General features: G+C 41.7%; 1 protein-coding gene across 4 annotated transcripts in view; it reads right to left on the bottom strand.

Moving 5' to 3' along the window:
* Positions 1 to 12,910, bottom strand: part of CNTN2 (contactin 2) — a 91,836-nt gene extending 78,926 nt beyond the window's left edge. For all 4 annotated transcript variants that reach the window (XM_042465223.1, XM_042465222.1, XM_042465224.1 and 1 more), the window contains exon 1: positions 12,834 to 12,910. The gene's annotated coding sequence lies outside the window, so the exon portion shown is untranslated. The remainder of the gene's footprint in view (positions 1 to 12,833) is intronic.
* Positions 12,911 to 13,206: the final 296 nt, after the last annotated feature.

The raw sequence follows: 13,206 nt of genomic DNA on the forward strand, positions 1-13,206 counted from the left end.
AATAACAGCAGGGAACTTGTCTCAATGACAGTGGGAAGAGGGTAGAGGGGATCCCCCATGTGGGAATGGGTTTAGAAGACTACTAGCTCAAATGGCATTCATCCCAGTTGTGTTTACTGCAGATTTGTTTTCAATATTCCTCAAATACACACACTGTCTTTTGCTAATTCTGGGTAAAAGTCAGTGAAATCCATGTTTAAAGTGTTTGAGTACCTACCACAATACCTAGGCCATCTTTGGCTCTGAAGACATTTTGGACTACAGCTTCCACAATTCATTGATTTGATTGGTGTATGGACACAATCAAGGAAAAACCAGGCCAGGATTCACAGCCTTGCTCATGATACCCTGCTTCCTCTAAATACCCACGGAGTATTGCAACCCAGTTGTTACTCTGTTTCAAAGAATTAGTATCCTTATTTTCTGTTTTGAGATATTAAGAGCAGCTAATAAAGAACAAAACAACAGAGCAATAAAATATACTGTCTCATTCAAAACTACACTAAAACTAAAAATCTGAATTGGAAATATAACCTAAAAGACAGTTTGCTTTGTTTTTCTGAACTCTCTGAATAGAAATAGGAAAATATCCTTTATTCTTTATATTCTTTATCTGGAATTCCAAAATCCAAAATGGTCTGCATGGGTGGTTGAAATAATGACACCTTTGCTTTGTGGTTCAATGTACACAAATTTAATGTCATTCAAAAAAAACTATTAAAAATAATGTGTATAAAATTACCTCTAGGCCATATGTATAAGCAGTATATGAAACATAAATGAATTTCATGTTTAGACTTGGGTCCCATCTCCAAGATACCTCGTTATGTATATTAAACTATCCCAAAATCTGGGGGGGGGGGGATCCGAAATCCAAAGCACAGCTGATGCCATTTCAGAGGATATCAAATTTGTACCAGGAAGTTTGAGGGAAAGATCAATACTTACTCTCATCTCAGACCTATTTGTATGCCTAGCAGCTCAAGTTCTTTACATACAGAAAAAGAACAAAGACTGCCATATGACTGGAAATAAAGGATAAAGAAAACACATAGACATATAGAGGCAACAGCCATCAATCCAGTTACTTGTTGCACATTCTTACCACTTGAAATATAATTTCACACACATTCTTAGCATCTGAAACATACTGTTTGAATCAGTCATTTTGGACAAAACAACGTCAAACAACTTCATCTAGTAAAGGCTGAGCAGTGCAAACAACATTTTCAATCTCTATTCAAGCAAACAGAAAGAGAAAAACAATGAGAAGGAGGAGGGCTGGTGTAAGTAGTTAACCACAATAAGCATTTACAACGGCTGAGAGCCTGCATGGGTCACTTAGCTACAATGCTGTAGCTATGCTCTATTTCTCAATCTGTCCTCCTAAAATCCACCTTAAAAGCCTATCAGCTATACTGAGTGAAGGAATTCTGCAGTGCTGTTTAGCACAGTGATGAAGGATAACACATCCAGCCTTCTCCCCACAGTGAGCAGTAGTACACAAGCAGAAGTAGGGATCCCCATGGGGTCCTGTTGCAACTTCTTGTCACACCACAGCTTGCTCATGGGCGGTGGGCGGTGGCTGATGCATCACCCTTCCAGTGCTGCAGAACTTCATCACTTGGCACAACTGCCTGGCTTTTAACATGGGTCATAGGAATATTTGCAGTCATGGCCATGGTGCCACAATTGTAAATGTGAATACGAAATAGTTACGAGGTTGTTAGTCTAGCTTGTAACACTATAACTTCCTAACAGGATTCCACTCCATCTTTCTAACCTATGGCTAAGACATGTAATATTTTTCTGCACTGTCCATTTGGTGAGGTCACTAATAAAGCAGTGTGTGATTTACGAAGAACAGCCCACGATCCTGTGGCAGAGGAAGCTGGATCACAAGTCTTGGATTATGCAGTGCCAATTTCTGTGTCAATGGTCATGAAATACTCACACTGCACATAAACAAAAGGTTAAACTGCATACATCTGCCTATTTTAAAACACACATTTAAGATCAGTTTCTAGTCCATTGGGGTAGTACTCGATTAAGGTCTCTGTTTACCCATCTAGGAGTGTAAGGAAATTTTAATAGAAATGATACAAATAGAAAAAACTTTGGTCAGGTCAAAAGCACTGAAAAAAATTTACAAAATTTCTGAAAAAAACAGGGCAGATTGAATAAATATCAAGATGGAAGAAAAACAAAGAAAGGAAGAGGAGAGAAAGCTGATTAGTCATTCTCTAAGAGCAACCAGGAGAATATGGGATGCAATGCACCAAGATACAATATCAAATAATGGGAAAAGTCAATAAAGGAAAAAGGCTAGAAAACAAATGGCATGGATGTTGTGTGCCTGTGGAGCAGGGAATAGCTGCCAGCCAGGAGGAAGCATTGTACAATTTTCCCAATGAAATGTAATGTAATGTGTGTGTGTGTGTGTGGGGGGGTTGTTTTCAGAAACAATACCATGTGTGTGCATAGTGGGTGTGCATCATTCTTTCCTGTTTTTTACTCCATGAAGGAAAATAAGTATGAGCAACTTAAAGCATGACAAAGTGACAAGAATGGGAGGGAGAAGTAGGAAAAGGAAGTTTGCTGTGAAGCAGGGATGTAGCCAAGGGGGGGATCTGGGGGTCCGGACCCCCCCTTCCATTAGAAAAATGAATGGTGTGTGCTGCTGCGCCGCCGCACTCAAGCCCCATTATAATGGTGGCACTTAGTCTGCCCCCCCCCCTTCCTAAAATCCTAGCTACATCCCTGTGTGAAGTGCCTCATGGTGCAAAGGAAGGACAGCCTTCAGAAAGGGAATGAGAGAGGGAGAACGAATGGACAGATATAAAAAATATGCATGGTCATTCCCTGTTTTCCATACCATGCAGTTCACCCTCCTGTCTATTTTCAGGGCTTTTCTGCCTTACCTCCACTCCCATTTTGGACAGCATAAGCAGTTATGGCTTGAACTCCAGGGAGGAGTTAAGCTTCCTATTCTTAATTTCTGCTTCAATTCTGCTGGTGCTACTGTTGTTGCATGCCTTCAAGTCATTTCCAATTTATGGTGACCCTAATCACGGTGTAGCCTTTTGTTTGCTCAGTTGGTTATGCCACAGTTATGTATATCTTAACCGCTATGTTGGTGGCTCTTTGAGTACTACATTGATAGTGTAGAGAGAGCTGAATCCTTGTGCTGGTCTTCTTCAAGTGCTATAGCAGTCCGTTTTAGAACTGTTGGTGGCTTGAGTTGACATTTCTTTGTTATTGGATTTATATTCATTTTTGTTGGCTGCAGTATTAAAGTAGGATTTAGCCTAGCTTCTCTATTAGTTCTGCTCTCCTTCCGCTACCTCTTTTATTGCTAATATTCCACCCAAGAAACTTTTTGTTTCCTGTACTTTGTCTGTATTCATTTTTAATCCTTTATTTCCTTTTAGTGGGTGTGCAGGTGGGTGAGAAACAGGGTTCTCAAAAATTCATGCAGTCTCCTAAATTCAAAACAGGGAAGTGGGGAAATGAGGAATAGCATCACGGATGGCATTTTTCATGTTCATTCCAGCAATGTAAGTTTACATGTTAACTTAGTTTTAAAGTTGCTGTTGTTGTGTTAGCCTTCAAACTCATTTTCACCTCATGGTTTTCTTGGCAAAATTTGTTCAGAGGAGGTTTGCCTTTCCCTCCCTCTGAGGCTGAGAGAATGTGACTTGCCCAAGGTCACCCAGTGGGTTTCCATAGCTAAGTGGGAATTTGAACCCTGGTCTCTAGAGTTGTAAGATAATGCTCAAACCACTGCATTATACTGGCTCTCAGTTTTAATGTACATATATTAAACATCCCTATTTTAGTGTAAACATAATTAACCTATGACATTTTTTTAAAAAAACTTTTCGATATAAACTGAAATATAATAGCATGATATAAATCAAATAAATTAAAAGAAGCATAATATGGTGGTGCTTTCCCACTAACTTTACTATCTCTGTTTCTAAAGTTGTTGCTGCTGCCTACCTGCTCCAGACTCTTGAAGGCAAGACAAGGAAATGGGAAATGGTCAGAAGGAGGAAGAGAGAGAAAGAGAGAGAGAAAGAGCGACCAAGGCCCCATTCCCACTGGGCGATAAAGCGACAAATCTTGCTGCGAGTCAGACTCGGAGTGAATTCCTGAGTCGTATTTGAATCACGTCCATCGTTCCCATTACAAAAGGCAGTAAACAGACTTGGTTTTTCTTGACCCATGTTCTCATTCCCATTGACATTTCTCTGTTGCATTTTGACGCATATTTTTTGTTACCTGTTCCCATTGCCTGTCTGGAACCAGTTTTTCCTTTTGTTAAGCTGTCAATCAAGCGCTTAGGTGATTAGACGTCACAGTGACGTCAGTTGCTTCAATGCATTTTGACGCGGGCTATTTCTGTCCCCTGTTCCCATTTGCTTCTTTCAAACCTGTTTTCTGGGGGGGGGGGGGGGGGGAGGTGTTTCTGGTCAATGGATTGCTGAAGTGCCTGAGCACTTGGGCACCTAGGTGTCATTGTGATTGCTGCTCGGACGCTGGAGTGCTGAGGTGCTTAGGCGCTCAGCAAAAACAGAAAAAGGAAAAAGAAGAAATAATAGTTATAAAAAGGGTGTGCAGTGGGTCTCCTCACACATCGATCTATGTGGAGGGGGGTGGCAGGGGGGGCGTTATGTGCTTACCACGTTTGGAGGCCAATGGAACAATTTGCAATGATCAGACATCCTACAGAGCACCTAGGTGATCGAAAGCTTAATTTTTTTTAAAAAAAAAATTAATTTGTCTACACACGTGATCACCTTCCTCTGCTTCCTGCACCACCAGGGGAAAGGCTACGCGAATGGGGGAAAATGGTACCGGGAATGCAGAAACGAGAACAAAGCTGGTGACACCCCCAGGACTGCCCCTTGAACATTGCTCCTCCCCTCCTAAAATACCAATTTGGACACCCTGTCATTCCCATTAGTTTACCCCAGATCGGACATGGCAGCTAAAAAAAACAAAAAACAAACTGCTGGAAAAATGCAGTCAGGATAACCCGGGTTATCCACCACTGAGCCGGGTTTTCACTGGAGAAATCGATCAAAGTAAGATCGAACGTGAGTTCAAATGGGAACGATGTCCCTATAATCCAATTCTTGATTCGCTTTACAACCTAGTGGGAATGGGGCCCTAGAGAGAAAGAACTACTACAGTATTATCTTGGAAAAGCCAAACTGGTCTGTCAAAACTACAGTAGGTAAAAAAGAGACAATTGATAGCTTCTGTATAGTTTTTCTTTAAGAAACATGATGTAACATTTGGCTTCTAAATTGACATAATCAAAACATAAAATTAAATTAAGGGTGGATAGCAAAATAGTACAATCCAAATCATTAAATACCACCAGCTAAGAGAAAAATAAGCCCTGTGTCTTCTTTAAAGTAAAATAAGATTGTAAAAGCTACCTTGGAAGCAAGTGAGAAAAAGAACTCTTTCTTCCTGCTTTCATGTCTCCTCTTGATTACTGGATTTGGCAAATCCACTGGCCATTGGTCTTGTTTCTTTGCCTTGATAGTCTTAAGATGCATATACACTGCAGAATTAATGCAGTTTCACAATGTTTTAATTTTCAATGCTAAGGATTCTGGTATCTGTAGTGTGTTTTTTTTTAAATATTTAGCCATCTCTGTCAGAGAGCTCTGATGCAACAACAAATGACAAATCCCAGGATTCCATCAGATGAAGCCATGACAATTAATTAATTCTGCAATTAATTCTGCAGTGTGGCAGCCAGTTTTACATGTATCAGTGGGAATGCTAGCTTGCTGTTTTAATCTTTGTTGTGTAAATCTGTGTTAATTTTTATATAAATATTGTGGAAATTACGTTGGAAATCTGAATGCTGTTTTGCTTCTGTAATTTGGGAATTGTTGCTTCTTGCAACAGTGGCCTCACCGCGGGATTAAGATCCTAATCCAACAGTACAAAATAACATCCTATGTTTCTTTTATGGTTTTTCCATGATTAATTGATCTCTATGTAATGGCACCAGAAAGAACAGAGAACAAGAAGCAAACAAGCACACAACAATGATAGGAAAGTGACTATTAGACCAAGACTGAGGAATGAAAAGGCAATTGAAATGGTGCATTGCTGTTTCACTGTGGAACAATCCTGGCCTGCCTTGGTAGAATCCATTCTTCTTAACAATGCCAGCTTTTCAAAAGAATAGGTCTGAGGCATGTCTGGGTCGTATCATTGTTAGCTAAACATATTGTCCAAATGTCTTCAGCTCTACACAGAGACTCACTTTTTTTAGTTCTTGATTTCACTTTTCTCTGTCTTCTTTTTCCCTTTCTCCTTCACTCCAGAGTTCCTAGATAAACCCCTTTTTCTTTACTTCTCTTTTTCCATCACTTTCTCTCATCTATCCTTTGTCCTCCCACACCCCAAAAACTCCTGTCTGCACTCAATCTTCTCCCTTCTCCCTTAATCACATTCGTTATTGTTCTTATACTCTTCCAGCCCCTAGATAAAAATCTTCCTATCTTTCATTTCATTTTTCCTTCTGTTTTGTCCTGTTCACAATTCCTGGTTAACTGTCCTTTCCCCTTCTTTTTCCTCTCCACATCTCTTCATTTGCCATCTTCTCCCTCCTGTTTTAGCCCCATCTCGATCTCATCCTCTTTCTCTTCTCCTGCCTCCCAATTTTCCTGCCAATTGTCTTCTCTCTTCTTTCCAGTTCTTCTCTTTCTTCCTCTGCTCACACTTTTTATCACTATACTTATCACCTTCCTTCTTTTCTTCCTCTCCCTTAATAGCATCACTAGATCCTGCTGCCCCCCCCCCCCATTACATCACTGGGAGTTTCTCCTCTAGGATATCACTAGGGCTTTCCCTAAATCTCAGATTTTGGCCCTAAAATCTCAGGGCCTGGGATGCTCCTGGCACTGAAGTCTTATTGGGATGCTCCTGATCTAGCAACTATATCCATCACCATGTTCTAAAAGCTGGTTTTTGTATTGTGCAGGTGACAGCACTATCTGAGGATTTCTTAGACACACCCACCTCCTGGTAGCTCTCTAATATGCAATGGCCAAAATGAACAAAATAATCCTGATTTCTAAGTTAGTTTCATTTGTGCTTAGTTCCTGTGCTACATACAGGCTATAGGTTTGCAATTATTGTTCACACTCCTTAGGTCTTCCTTCTAACTTGGCTTCCTAGTGTGCCTCTTTTATTTTTTGTTGTTATTATGTCTTTGAACCCCATTTTATAGCCACCCTGGCATAGGCTTTTCTCAGGAAGATTTATTCAGAGGAGGTTCACCACTGCCTTCCTCTAGGCTTAGACAGCATGACTTACCCAAAGTCACTCAGTTGGTTTTCATGACTGAATGGGGACTCAGGCCCAAAAGCACACTGTAGAAATAATCCAGATTGAGAGTAGTTTAACAGGCATGGCTCACTGTTAAGAAGTCCTGGGAATTGTAGTTTACTGTGGCACTAGAGGTCTCTTACAGGGAAGGCTAAATGTCTCACAAAACTACAGTTTCCAGAATTCTCTAGCATTAAGCCATGCCAGTTAAAGTGGTCTCAAACTGGATTGTTTCTGCAGTGTTTTTTGAGCCTCAGACTTTAGTCTCCTGGAATTGTAGAACCACTATCCCATACTAGCTCTGTATTTATCACCAAACCCTGTCCTTTCCCACTCAGACATATCCTAAAACTCACCTATGCCAGGCCTTATTCCTACAAGAATGCCCACCTTTATTCTATGTCCCCTCATCAGATGAGCAGCCATAATGAAAGGAAAGAAGTGTCAGCAAGTCACAAGTCACTCCTCGTTTCCATCGGTTTTGCTGCCCACTTTCCTAGGCACATAATACCACCAAACTATGAAAGAGAAATTAAAACAATTATTCTTAAAACAATTAAGTAGAATCCCTGTAGAAAGCTGGATGGTAGGTGAAAATATTTTCTTTCTTTCCAAAAGAGGGGTGAGGTAGGGCAAACGAGTAGAGAGAGAAATACTCCCCCACCGTTTTTGTTTAATCTGATTGCTTGCATGGGGTGGTTTTCAGTGGTTGTACATTATTATGTGTTAGTCTTCTTAACATATACAAAAAATAATTACAAAACTAAAATAACTAAATACAAATATATAGCATGAGTATGGGAGAAAGCACTGTATTTAGGATTTCATGTGAAAACAAAAAAGAATACTTTTTTGGTGAAGAATGGTGAAGTCAGGATAATATATCTGTTACTCTGCAGGTGATTTTAGTGTTTTGGTATCAAAATACAAGGATGAATGAAGAAAAACACATTTAAAACAGACAAACAATGACCAAAAACTGATGGAAAAAATTACAGTGGACCCTTGTTATACGCTGGAGTTTGGTTCCAAGATCCCCTGTGGATAATAAAATCCGTGCAAGCTTAAGTCTCATTAAATGTAATGACATAGCAAAATGGTGTCCCTTATAAAAAATGGAAAATCAAGGTTTGAAAATTGAAATTTATACTTTTTTTGAACATTTTCAAACCATGGATGCTTGAATCTGTGTATAAAAAAATCTGTGTATAAGAAGGGCCGACTCTATTTCTGACCCCATCAGTGAGAGAGAGAGACAAGCTAGAACAAGCTTGATGTTGTCAATGTTCTGCAGGTATATGTGCTATCTTTCTGCAGTGACATCAAGTGATTCTTTTTGTGTCACTGTATCTTCATGCTGGGAAAGGCTTCACCTGCTGAATTTCTGCCTGTCACACACTTGCTATGCCTACAAGAGTAAAGCTAGAAAACAACTTGGGAATACTATACAGGACTTACACTGCATGCTTGTCTCTGTGAGTAGATCAAGAATAGACATCAATGAACAGAAGCAGGCAATCTGTCATCTCGCTTTACACTTTGGATTTCATGAAGTGCCAATGAATCATCACTGCTCGTGCCAATAATACTGCATACACCACTACAGTGGTATATGCTTGGAGCTTCTACAGACTAGATTTCACCTAAACAGCCAGCTATGACTTGTATTTTTACAAGCACTTGCCTTGTATTTAAGTTGGTTCATACTCCAGACCGGCTCCTCCAAGCTTCTAATAATCTGTCCCACTCCCTTCCCACATATTTAGAGCAGCCTCCTTAGCAGCTGTGTGTGTATAAGTCAGAAAAATCAGACCAGGTGGCTTTGCTTGTAGCCAGATGGGTGAATGACTACAGGAAGGGCAACAATATGGTGAGGTTAAATCCACATGGGTTTATGTGAAGTGCTATCTGGATAGAGAACAGAGGTCCAAATGCTAACCTTTCAATTGGCAGGACCCAGCTCAGCAGGAAAATGAGTCTGATATCATCAAGCTACTTTATCAAGTGTGGCGGACTGTCTAAAATCAACTTTAACTGGACTGGGATGAGCTATGCTGCTCTAAAGTTCCTACCAACAACAAATAAATAAAACAAAAAAATCCTGACAAGATTATATGTTTGGGAACAATTGTCCCATGCAAATTGAAATACATAAAGCTAATGTTAGCCGTAAAAGAGATGTAAGGTATCTTATGACAAGTGACAGCTGTGAGACCGTTCTGTAATGTCAACTGGTGTCTTTCATGTCCGTGGAATAGTGAACCCACTCTGGATTTTAGTTTGAACTTGAAAGGAGTGCTGAAGCTCATCCACATAGCACCCCTGAAGTTCAGAGAAAAACAGAATAGATTCACTGCCCTACTAACATGGAATTGCCAGGCACCACAGGTGCCTCTTAGCCAAGAAAATCCAAAACCTATAATTAGTTGACTTAAAAAATGACATTTGATGCCTTGGTTCTCAAGATGGCCTCTAACTTTTTTGTTGTTAACTGCCTTTGAGTCAACTTCAACTCATGGTAACCCTATGAATGACAGACCTCCAAGTCACCCTATCCAAAACCGTCCTGCTCACCTTCTGCACATTAATGGTTGTGGTTTCTTTGATTGAGTCTATCCATCTGGAATGCCGTGTTCCTCTTTTATTATTGCCCTCCACTTTACCAAGCATTATAATCTTTTCTAATGAGTCTTTTCTTCTCATGATATGACCAAAACAAGATACAGTAACTTCAGTTATCACTGCTTCCAGGGAGAGTTCGGAGCTGATTTGTTCTAGGACCCATCCATTGATCCACAGTATTCTCAGAACTCTGCTCCATCCCATTTCAAATGAGTTGATTTTCTTCCTATTAGCTTTCTTCATTTTTTTCCCTTCACTATCCAACTGTAAAATCAACCAAGAATACAATCTACATTGATTGCTGGAAAAGGTTTGGATCTGGTCGAGTTCCACACATTTCCTTTGAACTTTGCCAAACCTCTCCTGACATGAATTTCAACAGTGTGTGAGGTGCGAATCAGCTTTTGTGGAAGCCCTATCTACACTCAGAAAGAGCTACATGGTTGGAAATTAATATCTGGTGTTTCACTGGTCCTAATGAGTGTGACCCTGAAAAGGAAGGGCTTCTCCACAAGGGAGCAGCTCTATTATACACACACCCAAACTTAGGACTGCTCTGTAACTTTTCAGTATACTAGGCATTTCATGAACTAGAGCCCACTTTGTCAGAGGTTCATAGTGTTAGACTCAATGGGCAGGATATCCACATATATCATGCATTCATGGATTCAGTGAAAAGAGTCTGTAAAAAATAGTGGTGTCAACAGACATGGAATGCCAGTAGAGAAGTGTGACCATCTCTAATAGGTGAAATGAGGGATGGTACCTTAGCCAGCAGATTTTGGTGATCCTGAAAAGCCAGTCAGTGTGTATTTGTTCTGATTTATTATTATTATTATTATTATTATTATTATTATTATTATTATTTCCAGGGAAGGCTCTAGTGGGATCTCCACCCCTTATATTCCCAAATAATCTGGCTACAGGGATACTGTGCATCTAAATTGAGTGTGTGTGTGCGCGCGCACGCACATGCGCGCCACCACTTACTGCTCTGCCTCAGACAGAAAAGTGTCTTGGGCCAGCCTTAGGTAAAATGATATCCCAGTTAAGTTGGAACAGTAACAGATGGTTGGATGTGATGCTGGCTAGATCAAGAGCAGGTCACAAAATTCAGCTGCTTTCAGCACAATTTGCTAGAGTACACATTAGTGTATCAAGTTAGCAGACCACAACATGTAGCCAGGAAGCCTCCCCACACATCCACACACCGCAAGTGCAAAATCTTTATATTAGCGACTTTGTCATTGTTCTGTTGTTGTGTGCCTTTAAATCATTTCCAACTTAGGGTGACCCTAAGGGAAACCCATCATGGAATTTTCTTGGCAGGATTGGTTCAGAGGAGGTTATTTACTTTAGCCTTAATGCTGAAGAATTTGAAACTGGTCTAGGTCAGGCCTGCACAACTTATGTCTCACTATGCCAGATGCAGCCCATCTGTCAAGTGCTGTGTCCCCATAAGCTCTGGACTGACCCCCTCATTCCTTAAACATCTCAACCAGGGAATAAATCATTGTTGCGTGCCTTCTACTCGCTTCCGAATTACAGTGACCCTAAAACGATCCTATCATGGGGAAACCAAGGTGGCTTATCCTCCCAAATATTGATGGGTCACTTTACAAGGCAGATGGGCTCTTGTTCAGCTTGACTAGCTGCAGTTTCGAAAGCATCCAAACAAAACCTAGCATCCCGAGACTTGGCCTCTGTGTGTGTGTGTGTGTGCATATGTGCGTATCTTCATCCTCTTTCCTCTCACTGTCCTACGAGGCCATGCCATCATAAGTTCTGTGATGCCTGCCAATAAATAACTTAATAGCGACTGCAGGTAGTGCCTGTCTCCAGAAATGTCTAAGGGGGGGGGTGGCTTGATGGAGAGAAGTAAACAGCCCCAAAAAGAACACCCACACACCCAGAAAGCAGGGCTCCTTTTTTCCCTCTGCATGCAGCACCCAGGCAGAAGGGGAGAGACAGAGAAGGACCCTTCAAGAGCAAGAACAACTCAAAACTGAGCCCCTCCTGATCTCTTCCATTTCAGGTGCAAATGGCTGGCCATCTGGGCTTCCTTCTTCAGTCACACCTGCAAGTCCAGAAAGCAAGTCTTGAAAGGGGATCCCTGTCTCCCAACCTTTTCTTTCAGGGTTCCTGTCCCCCCAATTCAGTTGCTTTCAGCACAATTTGCTAGACTACACATTAGTCGTGTATCAAGTTAAGCAGACCACAACATGTTGCCAGGAAGCCTCCCCACTCACCCTAATAATAAACAAATGCATCTTAGGTGACCCTAAGATAACCCTATCATGGAGGAAACCAAGTGGTTTATCCTCCCAAATATGGATGATCCACTTTCCAAAGCAGATGGGCTCTGCTTTCATATATATAAAAACCACCTTGAAAACACCTCTCCCTTGGGTTCTCTCCAGGGTCTGTTGTTTTCTGTTATCATCATTATCATCATGATTCTTTCTTCCAGCCTCTCCATTCTCATCTGGGCACCTCCGTTGGGCACTGCCAGTTCCCCTGGTTCCCCAAACCTTTCTTGGGATGGCATAGGCTGAATATAAAGTCACTCTCAGGAACTCCTACATCCACATTGGAGAGATAACCCGTTTTAGCCCCGCTGTAACTCTTTTTCTGGCTCAAGGCTATGGAATTCTGGGATTTGGAGTTTGTTGTGACGCCACAACAAACTCCAACTCCCAGAATTCCATACCAAAGAGCCAGACAAAGAGTTACAGCGGGGCCAAAACGGGTTATCTCTCCAATGTGGATGCAGCAGCCAAGCATCCCCAAAAGGCTGTGCCAAAGCTATCTCTTCCCAAAATACAACCCTAAACCCAGCCCCCCCTTACCTTGGGCAGAAACTGGCAGGGCCCTTGCCAGGAGAGGCTCCAGGGGAGAGCAGCCCTTCTTCCCTCAGCGCCTCCTGCTGCCCTCCTCCTCCTCCTTCTGCCTGGCTCTCAAGCCCAGCTCTGTGCGCGCCCTCAGCCACTGCAGCATCTCTGCATCAGGATGTGCTCCTCCCTTCCCCTCCCCTCCCCTCCCTTCCCTTCCCTTCCCTGGGCGCGCTCCCGAGGCTGTCTCTCCTCCTTTTCCTCACTCCCTTCTTCAGGGGGAGGAATTCGAAGGAGAAGGATGACAAGCTGCCTGGTCCTGACAAAGCAGGGGGGGGGGGAATCAAAGGGAGAGGCACCTTTTCCCTCCTTTGCCAGGACCAGGCAGCCG

This window comes from Sceloporus undulatus, chromosome 4, assembly GCF_019175285.1.
Source record: "Sceloporus undulatus isolate JIND9_A2432 ecotype Alabama chromosome 4, SceUnd_v1.1, whole genome shotgun sequence".
Lineage (NCBI taxonomy): Eukaryota > Metazoa > Chordata > Lepidosauria > Squamata > Phrynosomatidae > Sceloporus > Sceloporus undulatus.